At 40.0% G+C, this 16,422-nt stretch overlaps 1 protein-coding gene across 7 annotated transcripts in view; it reads left to right on the forward strand.

Annotated features, from left to right (window-relative positions):
- Positions 1-16,422, forward strand: part of PAPPA2 (pappalysin 2) — a 611,815-nt gene that overhangs the window by 11,320 nt on the left and 584,073 nt on the right. For 5 of the 7 annotated variants that reach the window (XM_070077165.1, XM_051856950.2, XM_070077164.1 and 2 more), the window contains exon 4: positions 6,669-6,808. The exons of the other annotated variants lie outside the window; for them this stretch is intronic. The gene's annotated coding sequence lies outside the window, so the exon portion shown is untranslated. The remainder of the gene's footprint in view (positions 1-6,668; positions 6,809-16,422) is intronic. 7 annotated transcript variants of the gene reach the window in all.

A 16,422-nucleotide genomic window follows, 5' to 3' on the forward strand; every position in this document is an offset into this window, starting at 1 on the left:
GAGTGAATCTTAGTGCCTCCCCGAGACTGGTTCAAGGAGAGGCAAATGGTTAAAGAAAGATGAAATTCTGCTTTTTTGTGTAGAATTAGCTTGGAAGGGTGTAGATTTTTTTTTTAAGTGGTATATGGCTACAGCACAAAGACTGCTAAAAGTCTCTTAGTTGCTTGTCCCTCACCAACTCTTTGCCTAGCCCACATGAATTTTGCTTTGAATCCAGCCATGCCTGATATCAATTTTATTCCAAATTATATATTTAAAAGGAAAATACATTCCATAACTGCTACAGTTGTACCTAGCTTTGCAGTTGTTGATATCTTTTAACTAGAACATCAGAATCTTAATCACAATAATTATGCTTTTTCTGGTCTGTTCCCAGTATCTAGTATATCATGCATAAGGTTAACACATTTTCCATGAGTGGATGGATCAATATATCCTCATGTTTTAAAAGTACCTTAAAGAGTAATCTGACTTCCTATATAATTTTGGCTTTCCTTTACAACATTATGAAAATATTTTAAAATCTAGGGTGAATGCGTGACTCAGAGAACCCTTTAATATCATGACTCTGTATTTTGGGAGGGTGACACCATTTGATACACTTCCACACACCCCCATAGCAACCGAAGTTTTTAAAATACACTCAAAAGACCTATTTCCATCCTTGTCAACTCACATCCTATGCATCATCTCAGATCACGAGCCCTGTTTGCAGTCTCTCTGAAGTCCTCCTTTGTCTCCTTCCCTCATGAGAGTCCTCAGCAGAATCTCTGGATGGATACTCATTTGTTCATTCTTTTTTTTTTTTTAAGATTTATTTTATTTATTTGAAAGACAGAGTTACAGAGAGAGGTAGAGACAGAGAGAGAGAGGTCTTCTATCCACTTGTTCACTCCCCTAGAAGTCCGCAATGGCCATGCTGCACCAATCCAAAGCCAGGAGCCAGGAGCTTCTTCCGGGTTTCCCACGTGGGTGCAGGGGTCCAAGGACTTGGGCCATCTTCTACTGCTTTCCCAGGCCATAGCAGAGCTGGATAGGAAGAAGAGCAGCCAGGTCTAGAACTGGCAGCCATATGTGAAGCCAGCGCTTTAGGCCAGGGCTTTAACCTGCTGGGCCACAGCACTTTCCCCATTTGTTCACTTTTTCTGTGTGCATGTGACATATTGACATATTGTTAACCTCTTGTTGCAAGACAAGCACCCACAAACTTTGAGGTTTAAACAGCATCCATGATTTAGTTCATCAGTTTACAGTTGGGCAGTTCCTGCTGAGTTCAGGTAGGAAATTACTCAGATCTCACATGGACTCCAATACCTGTTGTCAGCTGCTGGGTTGCCTGGAGGTTGGGTGGTCTATCATGACCTCAGCTGGGATAACACTGTGCTCCACGAGCATGTCCTTTTTTATTTTCAGTGTTAACTCAAGGTTAATCGTAATTCATCAAACATTTAGACTCAGGATACCACAGAGTAGGCAACACCAAGAGAAATCACCGAGGAAACCGTGTAGTAAAAGTTAAATCTGACTTTATAAGGAAAAATTTTATTTAACAGGATTATGAGGAGATAGGAAGGAAGGCTATTGCATAAGAGCATATGGGTTTGATCATAGGTCTACAAGTGACGTGAGAATCAGAAACAAAGGTGTTTTTTTTTTGGGGGGGGGTGTAGAGAACAATAAGCAAAGCTGAAAAAAAAAAAAAAAAACAAGTGTGGCAGTGTAGGGTGAATGTCTGGTGATCAGAGAGTATTTTACCCTGATTCCAGATTATTCTGAGGAGAGGCTTCCTACTGGCTCAGGCTGATGGAGCTGCTGAGTTCCGGGGCTGACTCCCGGAGGAAAGAATGAACCTAACTGAAATTCCGCTAAGGTGCATTTTGTTCCAGTTGATCAAGATTTTCTTCCTTCTTTTGTCCGAGGTGGCAAGAATTGCCTGGTAGCCTGCAGTCCCGGTTGTCTGTGATTCAGGGAGACTGATGCTTGGACCGTGCTCAGAAATGAGAAGCTACAGCTGGCCAGGCTTTTATGCTGACATGTTTACTACAGGCCCAGGAGTCATGACAGCCAGGAGTCTGAGCGCAGATCCCGACCAGTGTGAGGCGTCCCTTCCAGATGCTAAGCAAAGTGTTCACATCACTTGCTTTTTACAGGAAATAACGCTTTCCACTTTTCAGAAACTTTTCTTGAAAGCAGTATGTTGAAAACTTGTGCAGCTCCTGGGGAAGACAGCGCTCTTATCCCTGAAACAAGGAAAAAGCTATTTTGGAAGCTACAGCGTTCAACAAATATTTAACAAATATATGGTCAGTGTGCCAGGCACTGTCTTATGTCCTAGAGACAAAGAAATGAGCAGGATAGTTTCTATCCTCATAGGTTCATCGCAGTTGGAAAAACAAATACTTTATGTATTCATAGAAGCTTTTTAAATATTAGAACACATGGCTTTTCGTGAGTTGCAAATATTTTTCTCTAATGTGTAGAGGGCATTCTTATTTTGTTACTGATTTTAGTGAAAATGCTTCTACAGTTTGTCTCTTTTCACGCTGAAAATGATTTCTGTTGTAGATTTCACATTGTTGAGCAAATTAAAGATGCTCTGTTTCCAAACTTGTAGGAGTTTCTATCAAGAATAAAGGTTAAATTTGCTAAGTGCTTTTGCATCATAAAATTGATGCCAAATGCTTTTTGATATATTTTTTAATTATTTGAATAGGGATCAGTGTTGTGGTGCAGCAGATTAAGCTGCCTCCTGCAACACCAGCATCCCTTATTCGATAGCTGATTCCAGTCCTGGGTGCTCCACTTGACACTCAGCTCCCCGAGAATGTGTCTGCAAAAGTCGCAGCAGATGACCCAAGAACCTGGGCCCCTGCTGCTCACGTGGGAGACCCAGATGGAGTTCTGAAATTTTGACTTTATTTTGTCCCAACCCTGGCAGTTGTGGCCATGTGGGAAATGAACCAGTGGATGGAAAAATCTCTCTTCTGTCTGTGACTCTCAATCTTCCTCTCTCTCTTTGTAACTCTTGACTTTCAAATAATCAATAACTCTTTAAATAAAAAGAATTGAAAATGTTTTCCTTTTTTCTCTTCCATGAAAGTTTAAATAAGAAAGATATTGTTGTTTATATACCTCGGAAGAGCTATTCTAGTTTATGTTGGTAATTTATTGTTTCTAAAAAATAAGCTACTGTAAGTTTTAAAATTTCATGACATTGGCCGGCGCCATGGCTCAACAGGCTAATCCTCCGCCTGGCGGCGCCGGCACACCGGGTTCTAGTCCTGTTTGGGGCGCCGGATTCTGTCCCGGTTGCCCCTCTTCCAGGCCAGCTCTCTGCTGTGGCCAGGGAGTGCAGTGGAGGATGGCCCAAGTGCTTGGGCCCTGCACCCGCATGGGAGACTAGGAGAAGCACCTGGCTCCTGGCTTCGGATCCGCGCGCGATGCGCCGGCCGCAGCTGCGCTGGCAGCAGCGGCCATTGGAGGGTGAACCAATGGCAAAAGGAAGACCTTTCTCTCTGTCTCTCTCTCTCACACTATCCACTCTGCCTGTCAAAAAAAAAAAAAAAAAAATTCATGACATTGAGTTGTATGTGGTTATTAAAATCTCTAATGATTCCACATTTTAAGCTGTTGTATGTTTTCCTTCCCATTTTATATATAACTTTGTAATTTGTGCATTCTTCCCTCCCTAATTTTTCTTTAGTTCATCTTGCTAAATGTGTGCATTTCTCATTGGATGTCACTCCCACTTAGGCTTTGGTGTGATTGATTTTTGTGTTTTCTTGATTTTTTTAAAAAAGAATTAATATGTACATTGGTTAGGTTTATTCTTTTATTCCTCTTCTGAAATTGACACATAGTTTGTTTATTTGAATTCTTTCTGTTTATTTTCTAAAATGCACTTAATACTTTAATGTCTACAGGCTATGCATTTTTACAGTTAGCATGTTCTGTATCCATAAGTTTTGATTATATCATATTTTGTCTTTAACTCATGCATTATTTATAAGGTACAAACACAATGTGTAATTTGGTAGGTCATGTGATCATCTTTATTACTAATTTCTAATTTAATTGTATTATGATTTCAGAATTTGTGACATCAATTCTTTGGAATGATTAAGGCATCTTTTGTGGTCTAGTAGATAATCAGGTTTATTTCAATGGGATCATGTATTTTTCCCCCAGAAACCTTTTCTTTAAGGAATACAAACTTCATGCATTTCATAATTACTGCTGTAGGAACACAGTAATTCTTCCCACTGCACCTGCCCTCCCACTAACACTCCTACACCTTTTCCTCCTCTCACTCCTATTCCCATTCCTTTTTTTTTTTTACTAAGGTCTATTTTCAATTAACTTTATAACACATACACTTAACTCTATACTAAATAAGGAGTTCAACAAATAGTATGAAAAAGCTGTTACTTAACAGTCAAGATAAGGGCTGTTCAAAGTCATTACATTTCAAAATGGCATTTCACTTCTAGAGATTACCTTTTAGGTGCTCTATTAAGTTATCAAAGATCAGAGAGAACATATGGTATTTGTCCTCTTGGGACTGGCTTGTTTCACTAAGTATTATGTTTTCCAGTTTCATCCATTTTGTTGCAAATGACAGGATTTCATTTTTTTAATTCTTTGTAGAATTCTGTGGTGTACATATCCCATAATTTCTTTATCCAGTCTTTATCCAGTCTTTATCCAGGCATTTGGCTTGATTCCATATGTTAGCTACTATGAATGGAGCTGCAATAAACATGGGGATATAGATAACTCTTTCAAATGCTGATTTTATTTCCCTTGGGTAAATTCCCAGGAGTAGGATAGCTGGGTCATATGGTAGGTCTAGATTCAGATTTTTTTAAGATTTGTTTATTTATTTGAAAGTCAGAGTTACACAGAGAGAGGAGAGAGGAGAGAGGAGAGAGGAGAGAGAGAGAGAGAGAGAGAGAGATGTCCTCCATCTACTGGTTCACTCCCCAGTTGGCTGCAATGGCTGGAACTGCACCTATCCGAAGCCAGGAACTCCGGGTCTTCCCATGTGAGTGCAGGGGCCCAAGGATTTGGGCCATCTTCCATTGCTTTCCTAGGCCACAGCAGAGAGCTTGATTGGAAGTGGAGCAGCCAAGTCTCAAAACAATGCCCATATGGGATGCCAGCACTGCAGTCAGCAGCTTTACCTGCTATGCCACAGCGCCAGCCCTTGTATTCAGATTTCTGAGGTATCTCCATACTGTCTTCTACAGCGGCTGTACCAGTTTACATTCTCACCAACATGTTAGCATGGAATATCTCTTTACATTTTTTTCACTTTCAGTCTGCATGCATATTTGCTGGTGAGATGTGTTTGTTACAAGCAGCAAATAGATGGGTTTTGTTTTTGAATCCATCCAGCCAGTCTGTATCTTTTAACTGGAGAGCTGAGGCCGTTAACCTTCAAGGTTACTATTGGTCTGTAAGGACTTGGCCCTCACATTTTCCTATAAGTATTCCTGTTTTTCACTTTGGATTTCCTGGAGGATTTTCTGCCTTCACCTTCTTTCATAGTGATGACCATGTTTCTGTGTTTCTCTATGTAGCACATCCTTAGGCATCTTTTGTAAGGCTGAATGAATCGTGACAGATTCTTTCAATTTCTGTTTGTTATGGAAGGCCTTTATTTCACCCTCATTCATAAATGAGAGCTTTGCAGGGTACAGTATTCTGGGTTGACAGGTTTCCTTCTCTTAAGACTTGGAAAATATCTTGCCATTCTTTCCTAGCCTGTAGTGTTTCTGATGAGAAGTCTGCTGTAAGTCTTATTGGAGATCCTCTGAAAGTAATCTGACTTTTCTGTAGTGCAAATTTTAGAATCTTTCCTTAATGTTTTACTGTGGAGAGTTTGACTACAATGTATTGTGGTGAAGATCTTTTCTGGTCATGTCTATTAGGAGCTCTGTACTTGGACGACCCTTTGTTTCTCCAAACTGAAGACGTTTTCTGCTATTATTTCACTAATCCATTCTCTCTTTCCATGCTTTAGGAACTCCTGAGACCCATGTGTTGGGCTGTTTGGTAGTATCCCATAAGATAAGTCTTCATCATTCTTTTTTAGTTTTCTAATTTCTTCTTCTTCTCCTTCCTTTTATTTTTATTTATTTATTTATATATTTTTTTGGTTTGACTGTAACATTTCCAGAGATTTGTTTTATAACTTGGATAAATTTTCTTCTACTTCACCAGGTATGTTGTTCAGGCTTTCCACCATATTTTTTATTTGTTCTATTGAAGTCTTCATTTCCAATATTTCATTTGATTTGAGATCTTAAAGATCTCAATTTCATGGGAGAAATTTTCTTTCATGTCATGTACAGATTTCATTACTTCATGGATTTGCTTCTGATTGCTTATAAATAATCCTATGATCAATTTTTTAATTCCATTTCTGACATTTCTTCAGAAGAATGTTTGTTTGTTTTATTTTTTCTCCTCTGTGATGGCTTTACCTTTGGACTCTGCCTCTGTGGCTTATTTGAGTGTCCCCTCTTTCAGTGAATACTCAGAGGTATGTGCTGGATGCTGCCAGGGAGCTCTGTTCAGTGCCCCAGGGTGAAGGGAGTATCCAAGATGACTCCAAGGTTAGGCATGGTAAATCTCTCTCTCTCTCTCTTTTTTTTTTTTTTCAGATGGGAGGTTTTTCTGCTTTGTTGGCATATTTTCATGCTCACCTCCTTTCCTCAAAGGAGACCAGTCGCTGTAGCCCCAGTGGATACTATTTACATCTGAGCTGCCAGAACTACACAAAAGGATCCACGCAGTCCTCGGTGTGAGTACAGATTCCACAGCAATGACCCTCACTAGTGAATCACAGAGCTCTGAACATGTTGAGCCTCCCAGAATTTCTGCACAAAGTCCCAGCTGCACCCTGTACCCTCCCATGCAGCCACAGTGTTTTCACAGTCCCAGCAAACAAGGCTCCCACAGTCACAAGTACCAAGACCCCTGTCAGTTCTCCCAGCCAGACTCAAGCACCTCCTCTCGGCTGGTTGCTGGGTGTGCAGACACAAGCTGGTGCGGCTGTTGTGTATGTCCAAAATGGTGTCCATCCTCCCTTGGCTAGCTACAGGATGTGGATGCCAGGTGGTTGGAGAGAGAAAGAGACATGTCTCCCACCATTTTGTTCCTCTAGGTTGGCTGGTACTTTGTTTCCCACAGGGCTCCAAGGCAGACTCGTGCCATGGTCTTCCCAAAGCTTTATTGTCAGTGGCTTGGACTGCTGCAGTCTGGTTTCACCTCACTCTCCAAAGCTGGTGTTGAGGCTCTCAGCTGCTGGGGTCCTGAGTTGTGCATGTCCACACCCTCCACATAGGCCCACAGTGTCCCTCTAATTTGTGTGGAGTTTCCTCTCCTACTTTCTTCTTAAAATTTGCCTGAAATTGCACTCTCCTCCACCCCCTTTTTTAAAAAACTGTCTTTCCCTAAACTAGAGCAGTGAGCTCCCTCCCTATTCCACCAACTTGAAAACCCCTGGTATTGTTTATTTTTAAAGAGAATATATAAGATCTATTAGTTGTATATCCTGTTCTATATTAACATCGTCTTTTTCAAGTCTTCTGTATATTGTTAGTAAAATTTTATGTGCTTTTAAACTGTCCTAAATTTGGGGGATGGCACTGTGGAATAGAGGGTAAAGCCTCTGCCTGTGACACCAGATCCCAAATGGGTGCTCATTCGTGTCCTGGCTGCTCCACTTCTGGTCCAGCTCCTTGGTAACACCCTGGAAAAATAGTGGAAAATGGTCCAAGTGGTTTGGGTCCCTGAACCCCATGTGGTAGACTCCTGGATCATGGCTCCTGGCTTTGGCCTGACTTAGCACCGGCTATTTTGGCCATCTGGGAATGAACGAGCTCTGGCTTGCTCTCTCTTCCTCTGTCTCTGTAACTCTTTCAAACTAAATAGGTAAATCTTAAAAAAAAAAAAAACATACACCTTCCCAAATTTTGCCTAAAATCTTTCTCTTTGCAATTCTATCTGTTTTGGCTTTACATATTTTAAAGCTATAGTGTTTGGTACATACATGGGTTCATGATTTTAATTTCTTCTTGATGGTCATTGTTCCTTTTATTACTACATAATATCCCTTTAATTGCTGCTAATGCTTTCTTCTATTAAATTCTAATTTGTCTGACAATAATATTGTGAACCAAGTTCATTTTTAATTAGTATTTTATTTATTTATTTTTAAGGATTTATTTACTTATATAAAAGGCAGAATTACTGAGAAAAAAGAGGAAGAAACAGAGAGAAAGAGATCTTCCTTGCACTGATTTACTCCCCAGATGGCTGCAACAGCCAGGGCTGGGCCAGCCTGAAGCCAGGAGCCAGGAGCTTCATCTGGGCCTCCCACATGGGTGCAGGGGCCCAAGCACTTGGGCCATGTTCTGTGCTTTTCTAGGCACATTAGAAGGGAGCTTCATTGGAAGTGGAATGGTGAATACTTGATCTAGAGCCCATATGGGATGCTGGCACTGCAGAAAGCAGCTTAACCCACTAGGCCACAGCACCACCCCAGTTAGTATTTCATTAGACTATATTTTTCATCCCTTTATTTTCTATCTCTTATTTTTTATTTTCTTATTTTTCTGGCATTTCATAAAAAGCATTTAACTGACTTAAAAATCCACTATGATGCCCTCTTTGTTTCTTTTTTTAAAAAAGATTTATTTAAATTTAATTATTTATTTAAATAAACTATTTAAATTATTTATTTATTTATCTGAAAGGCAGAGTTACAGAGAGGCAGAGGCAAAGAGAGAAAAAGAGGTCTTCCATCCACTGGTTCACTCCTCAAATGACCACAATGGACAGAGCTGGGTCTATCCTCAGCCAGGAGCCAGGAGCTTCTTCTGGGTCTCCCATGCAGGTACAGGGGCACAAGGACTTGGATCATCTTCTACTGCTTTCCCAGGTCACAGCAGAGAGCTGTATAAGAAGTGGAGCAGCTGGGCCTTGAACTGGTGCCTATATGGGATGCCAGCACTGCAGGCAGAAACTTTACCTGCTATACCACTGTGCCTGTCCCAATGTCCTCTTGCAGTACGTGCCCATGAATATATTCCCTCCTTTGGATTCACTTTTCTTCCTGGTAGGCAGCTTTTGAGCTGTTTCTTTCAGCAAGTGTCTGTGGGTAATAATATTCTTCATTTATGCATATAATATTTGAAATTCACATTTACTGTTGAACTATAGCTTATCAAGATATAAAATTCTTTTTTTTTAAATTTATTTGATAGGTAGAGTTATAGACAGAGATAAAGACAGAGAGAAAGATCTTCCTTCCGTTGGTTCACTCCCCAAATGGCCGCTACAGCCGGCACTGCGCGGATCTGAAGCTAGGAGCCAGGTATTTCCTCCTGGTCTCCTATGCGGGTGCAGGGGCCCAAGCACTTGGGCCATCTTCTACTGCTTTCCCAGGCCATAGCAGAGGCTGGACTGGAAGAGGAGCAATGGGATTAGAATCCAGCACCCATATGGGATGCCGGTGCTGCAGGCAGAGGATTAACCAAGTGAGCCATGGCCCCGCCCCAAGATATAAAATTCTAAGCTGACATCATTTGGGGATACTACTCCTTTTTCCAACTAATTAGATGTCTCCTATTAACAAATGTAATCTATCTTACTTGATATTGAAATTAAAGAATTATATTTTTCTCTTTATTCCTCACTTTCTTTTTAAAAAAAATTTTTTTATTTGTTCTAAAGACAGAGTTACAGAGAAAGGTAGAGACAGAGAGGTCTTCCATCCGTTGGTTCACTCCCCAGATGGCCTCAGTGGCCAGAGCTGAACTGATCCAAAGCCAGGAGCCAGGAGCCAGGAGCTTCCTCTGCGTCTCCCACGCGGGTGCAGGGGCCCAAGCACTTGGGCCAATTCTGCTGCTTTCCCAGGCAATAGCAGAGAGCTGTACTGGAAGTGGAGCAGCCGGGACTAGAACTGGCACCCATATGGGATGCTGGTGCTTCAGGTCTGGGCTTTAACCCGCTGCACCACAGCGCCGGCCCCTATTCCTCATTTTCTACTCTTTACTAGGTGTGTATATGTAGTGTTGTTTTATTCTGTTTGGTATGCACTTTCCGTTTGAGGCTACACATCTTTGTTCTATCCAACTATTGTTTCATTTACACTCCTCTATCATTCCTCCTTTTCTTTTCTTTGAGAATTCCTATACTCTGTTTCCATAAACTCTTTAAATGTGTTCTCTCTTTTCTCATTAATTACTTTTTATGTAATTTCCTTAATACTTTTGCAGTTTGTTAGCTCTCTCCTAGATTTTGGTTAGTGTAGACTTCTTAAACTTTTATTTAAGTTATACATATTTCGTGTATTTCATATATATGGATTTAGGAACATAGTGATACTTCACATCCTACTTACCCTCCTGCCACACTCCAACCCTTTTTGTTTCTCCTGCTTCTATTCCCACTCTTAATTTTTACAAAGATCTACTTTCAGTTTACTTAGTGGGTGTAAAGTTAACCCTACACCAAGTAAAAGAGTTCAACAAATAGTATGAAGAAAAAAAAAGCTATTACTCAATGGAAGGGATAAAGGGTATAAACAATCATCAAGTTTCAAAATGTCCATTTCACTCCAGTACATTATATCTTAGGTATTCTATATTACCTCGAATCAGGGGAAACATGATATCTATCTCTTTGGGACTGACTTATCTCACTAAGTATAATGGTTTTCAGTTCCATCCATTTTGTTGCAAGGCAGGATTTCATTTTTTTGTCAACTGAATAAAATAATCCATAGTGTATATATATGATAATTTCTTTATAGAGTCAACAGTTGATGGACATCTGCACTACTGTGAATTGTGCTGTAATGAACATGGGGTACAGATAACTCTTTCAGATGCTGATTTCTTTTGGTTTGGGTAAATTCCCAGAAGAGGGATTGCTGGATCATATTCAGATTTTTGAGGTATCGCCATACTGTCTTCCACAATGGCTGCACCAGTTTACGTTCCCACCAACAGTGGGTTAGGGTACCTTTTTCCCCATATCCTCACCAGCATTTGCTGTTTCAAATGAGTGATTTCTGATGTTGATTTCTGTATGAGAGCCATTTACACTGGAGTGAGGTGAAACCTCATTGTGGTTTTGATTTGCATTTCCCTGATGGCTAATGATCCTGAGCATTTTTTCAGCCGTCTGTTGGTCATTTGAATTTCCTTTCTCAAAAAATACCTGTTCAAGCTGGCGCTGCGGCTCACTAGGCTAATCCTCCGCCTTGCGGCCCCGGCACACTGGGTTCTAGTCCCAGTTGGGGTGCCGGATTCTGTCCCGGTTGCCCCTCTTCCAGGCCAGCTCTCTGCTGTGGCCAGGGAGTGCAGTGGCGGATGGCCCAGGTGCTTGGGCCCTGCACCCCATGGGAGACCAGGATAAGTACCTGGCTCCTGCCATCGGATCAGCGCTGTGCACCGATTGCAGCGCGCTGGCCGTGGCGGCCATTGGAGGGTGAACCAACGGCAAAGGAAGACCTTTCTCTCTGTCTCTCTCGCTCACTGTCCACTCTGCCTGTCAAAATAAATAAATAAATAAAATAAAATAAAATAAAATAATATAAAATAAAATAAAACCTGTTCAAGTCCTTTGCTCATTTCTTAACTGGATTGCTTGTTTTGTTGTTGCTGAATTTTTGAGCTCTTCATAGATTCTGGATATTAACCCTTTTTCAGTTGTGTAGTTTGAAAAATTTTCTCCCATTCTATCGGTTTCTTCTTCACTTTGCTGAGTATTTCTTCTTCACTGAAGAAGCTTCTCAGCTTGATATAATCCCATTTGTCAATTTTGGCTTGATTGCTTATGCTTCTGGGGTCTTTTCCAAGAAGTCTTTGCCTATGCTAATGCCTTGCAGAGTTTCCTTAATGTTCTCTAGTAATTTGATGGTATTGGGGCATACATTTAAGTCTTTAATCCATTTTGAGTAGATTTTTGTGTAAGGTGTAAGGTAGGGGTCTAGTTTCATACTTCTGCATGCATAGGTCCATTTTTCCTTGCACTATTTGTTGAAGAGACTGTCCTTACTCCAAATATTGATTTTAGATTTTAGCTCCTTTGTCAAAGGTAAGTTGTTACTATATGTGGAATTTGTTTTCCATTGATCTACATGTCTGTTTTTGTGCCAGTACCAGGCCCTTTTGATTATAACTGCCCTGTAGTAGGTCTTAAAATCTGGTATTTTGATGTCTCTGGTTTTGTTTTTGTTGTATAAGATTCCTTTAGCTATTTTGGGTCTCTGTGTTTCCATGTGAATTTTAGCATCATTTGTTCTAGATCTGAGAAGAATGTCCTTGGTATTTTGATTGGTATTGCATTGAACCTATAAATTGCTTTTGGTAATATGGACGTTTTGATGATATTGATTCTTCTAATCCATGAACATTGAAAATTTTTCCATTTTTTGTATCTTCTTCTATTTCTTTCTTTAATGTTTTGTAATTTTCATCACAGAGATCTTTGATATCCTTGCTTAAATTTATTCCAACATATTTAATAATTATTTTTGTAGGTACTGTGAATTGCATCTATCTTAAAAGTTCTTTCTTGGCCATGACATTGTCTTTGTATTCAAAGGCTATTAGTTTTTGTGTGTTGATTTTTATATCTGGCAACTTTATCAAACTCTTCTATGAGTTCCAGTAGTCTCTCAGAGTTGTGTTTTGTATCCCTTGCATATTGTCATCTGCAAATAGGGATAGTTTGAATTCTTCTTCCTTTCTAATTTGTATCACTTTGATTTCTTCTTTTTGCCTAATGGTTCAGGACTATATTAAATAGCAAAAATGAGAGTGAGCACCCTTGTCTGGTTCCAGATCTCAAGGGGAATTCTTTCAGCTTTTCCCATTCAATAGAATGCCAGCTGTGTGTTTGTCATACATTGCCCTGATTGTGTGAAGAAATGTTCCTTCTATATCAAATTTGCTTAAGTTTTTTTTAATATTTATTTATTTATTTGAAAGAGTTACACAGAAAGAGAGGGAGAGGCAGAAAGAGAGAGAGAGGTCTTCCATCCTCTGGTTCACTCCCCAATTGACCTCTATGGCTGGGGCTGTGCCAATCTGAAGCCAGGATCCAGGAGATTCTTCTGGGTCTCCCATGCAGGTGCAGGGGCCCAAGGACTTGGGCCATCTTCTACTGCTTTCCCAGGGCATAGCAGAGAGCTGGATAAGAACTGGAGCAGCTGGGACTCAAATTGACACTGACATGAGATAATGGCACTGCATGAGGCAGCTTTACCTGCTACGCTACGGCACCAGCCCCAGCTTAAGGTTTTTATCATGAAAGGATGTTGCAATTTACTAAATCCTTTCTCTGCATCTATTGAGTTAACTATATGGTTATTGTTCTTCAGTTTTTTATATGATGTGTCACATTGATTGGTTTGTGAATGTTGAACCATCCCTGCACACCAGGGATATATCATACTTGGTCAGAGTGAAGGATCTTTCTGTTGTGTTGTTGGATTTGATTAGTAAATATTTGAACATTTTTGATCTATGTTCATCAGGGAAATTGGTCTGTAGTTCTTGTCTGTTGCATCTTTTTCAGGTTTAGGAATTATGGTGACAAAAGACTCATAGAAGAATTTGGAAGGATTCCCTCCCTTTCAGTGGTTTTGAGTAGCTTGAGAAGAATTGGAATCAGATCTTTAAATGTCTGATAGAACTCAGCAGTGAAACCGTCCAGTCCTGGGCTTTTCTTGTTGGTAGGGTTTTTATTACTGATTCAGTTTTCATCTTGGTTATTAGTCTGTTTAGATTTTCTGTGTGTTCATGACTCAATTTTGGTAGATTGTATGTGTCCAGGAATCTTTCCATTTCTTCTAAATTTCCCAATTTTTTGGCATATAGCTCTTTTTAGTCATTCCTGATGATTCTTTTTGTCTCAGTAGTATATGTTTTTCATTTCCTTTTTCTTCTCAGATTTTTATTGATTTGGTCTTATCCCTCTTTTCTTATTTTTTGGTTAGTTGAGCCAATGGTGTATAAGTTTTGTTTATTGTTCCAAAAACCCAGCTCTTCATTTCACTGATCTTTTATATTGTTTTGTTAGCTTCAATTTTTTTTTATTTATTTTTAAATTTTAATTATTTATTTCCTCCTACTAAGTTGGATTTTGGTTTGTTGTTGTTTTTCTTGATTCTTGAGATGCCTTGATAGCTCATTTATTTGTTACTTTCCCAATTTTTTAGTAGGTGCCAACTACTATAATTTTCCCTCTTAACACTGCTTTTGTTGCATCTCATAAAATTTGATATGATGTATTGTCATCTTCATTCATTTATATATATATTTTGAATTCTCTTTTGATTTCTATGACCCACTGTTCATTCAGAAGGATGTTGTTCAGTTTCCATGTGTTTTCACATGATATAATGATTTTTATGTTGTTGATTTCTGACTTCATCCCATTGTGTTCAGAGAAAGTTCCATGCACTGAGGAGAAGAATGTGTATTCTGCAACTATGTGGTGAAAATTTCTGCAGATATCCATTAAGTCCATTTGGTCCATAGTATTGATTAGCTGTATTGTTTCTTTGTAGATTTTCTGTCTAGTTGATCTGCCCACTGTTGAAAGTGAAGTGTTGAAGTCCTCTGTTACTGTTGTATTGGAATCTATATTTCCCTTAAATCTATTAACAATTCCTTTTAAGTAGCCAGGAACTCTATAATTGGGTGCATAAACATTTTTTGATTTTTAAAAAAGATTTATTTATTTATTTGAAAGGCAGAGTTACAGAGAGGCAGAGGCAAAGGGAGAGAGACACAGAGTGGTCCTCCATCAGATGGCCATAACTCTTGGAGTTGTGGCGATCTGGAGCCAGGAGCTCCTTCCTTCCTTCCTTCCTTCTCTCTTTCTCTCTTTCTCTCTTTCTCTCTTTCTCTCTCTCTCTCTTTCTCTCCCTTTCCTTTCCTTTCCTTTCCTTCTTTCCTTCTTTCCTTCCTTCTTTCCTTCTTTCCTTCCTTCTTTCCTTCTTTCCTTCTTTCTTTCCTTCTTTCCTTCTTTCCTTCTTTCTTTCCTTCTTTCTTTCCTTCTTTCCTTCCTTCTTTCCTTCCTTCCTTCTTTCTTTCTTTCTTTCTTTCTTTCTTTCTTTCTTTCTTTCTTTCTTTCTTTCTTTCTTTCTTTCTTTCTTTCTTTCTTTCTTTCTTTCTTTTTCTTTCTTAGAGAGAGAGAGAGAGACAGGGAGAAAGGTCTTCCTTTCATTGGTTCAACCTCCAAATGGCACTGCACTGATCCAAAGCCAGGAGCCAGGTGCTTCCTCCTGGTCTCCCATGTGGGTACAGGGCCCAAGCACTTGGGCCATCCTCCACTGCCTTCCTGGGCCACAGCAGAGAGCTGGATCAGAAGTGGAGCAACTGGGACAGAATCTGGCGCCCTGACTGGAACTAGAGCACAGGGTGCTGGTGCTGCAGGCAGAGGATTAGCCTAGTGAGCCATGGTGCTGGCCACCAGGAGCTTCTTCTGAGTCTCTCATGTGGGTGCAGGGGCCCAAGGACTTGGGCCATCTTCTACTGCTTTCTCAGGTGATAGTAGAGAGCTGGATCAGAAGTAGACTAGCTGGGACTTGAACTACCACCCATATGGGATGCCAGCACTGCAGACAATGGCTTTACTTGCTACATCACAGTGCCAAACCTACATATGCATTTATTTTAGTCACATCTTCCTGTTGAATTGAAGCCTTAATCATTACAGAGTGCCCTCCTTTGTCTCTTCTAACAGTTTTTGTGTTAATGTCTATTTTATCTGATGTTAGGATGGCAACACCCGCTCTGTTTTGCTTTCCATTAGCGTGGAATATCTTTTTCCATCCTTTCACTTTCAGTTTATGTGTGCCTTTGTTGGTTAGATGTGTTTCTTATGTGTTTTGTTATTTACTTCTAAATAGGATTGTTTTGGTTACTGATTTTCATGATGGATTTAATTTTACTAATTTAAAATTATTTGTAAATGCTCTAATACAGTTTTGTAAAAGTAAAATTGACAGAAAATAAACTGCATGCATTTAACATGTATAGGGTTTTTTTTTTTCCACACTGTCTCTCTGATAGTATCTTTATTCAAAATAAGTTGTCCAAAAAGATTTGACCTTTATGCAATAAGCAAATTTAAGAGTTTATCCAGCAGGCTTCTTTTCTTCTGTGGCAGTTTTCTTCTCTGCTGGCTTCTTTGCAAGCAACTGGCTTCTTGGAAGCTGCAGCCTTTTTCCCCACCGAAGACTTCTGCTTCCTGACACCAGCAGCCTTCTTTCTTTTCTTCACTACCACAGGCTTCTTGCCTGCAAACCCCTTCTGGTCTGATTTGGCTGCTAATGCTGCTGCCGCCTCTCCACCCAGAGTTTATGATTCCTGGACTGGCAAGGAATGGTGT

The sequence above is a fragment of the Oryctolagus cuniculus genome, chromosome 7 (assembly GCF_964237555.1).
Source record: "Oryctolagus cuniculus chromosome 7, mOryCun1.1, whole genome shotgun sequence".
Lineage (NCBI taxonomy): Eukaryota > Metazoa > Chordata > Mammalia > Lagomorpha > Leporidae > Oryctolagus > Oryctolagus cuniculus.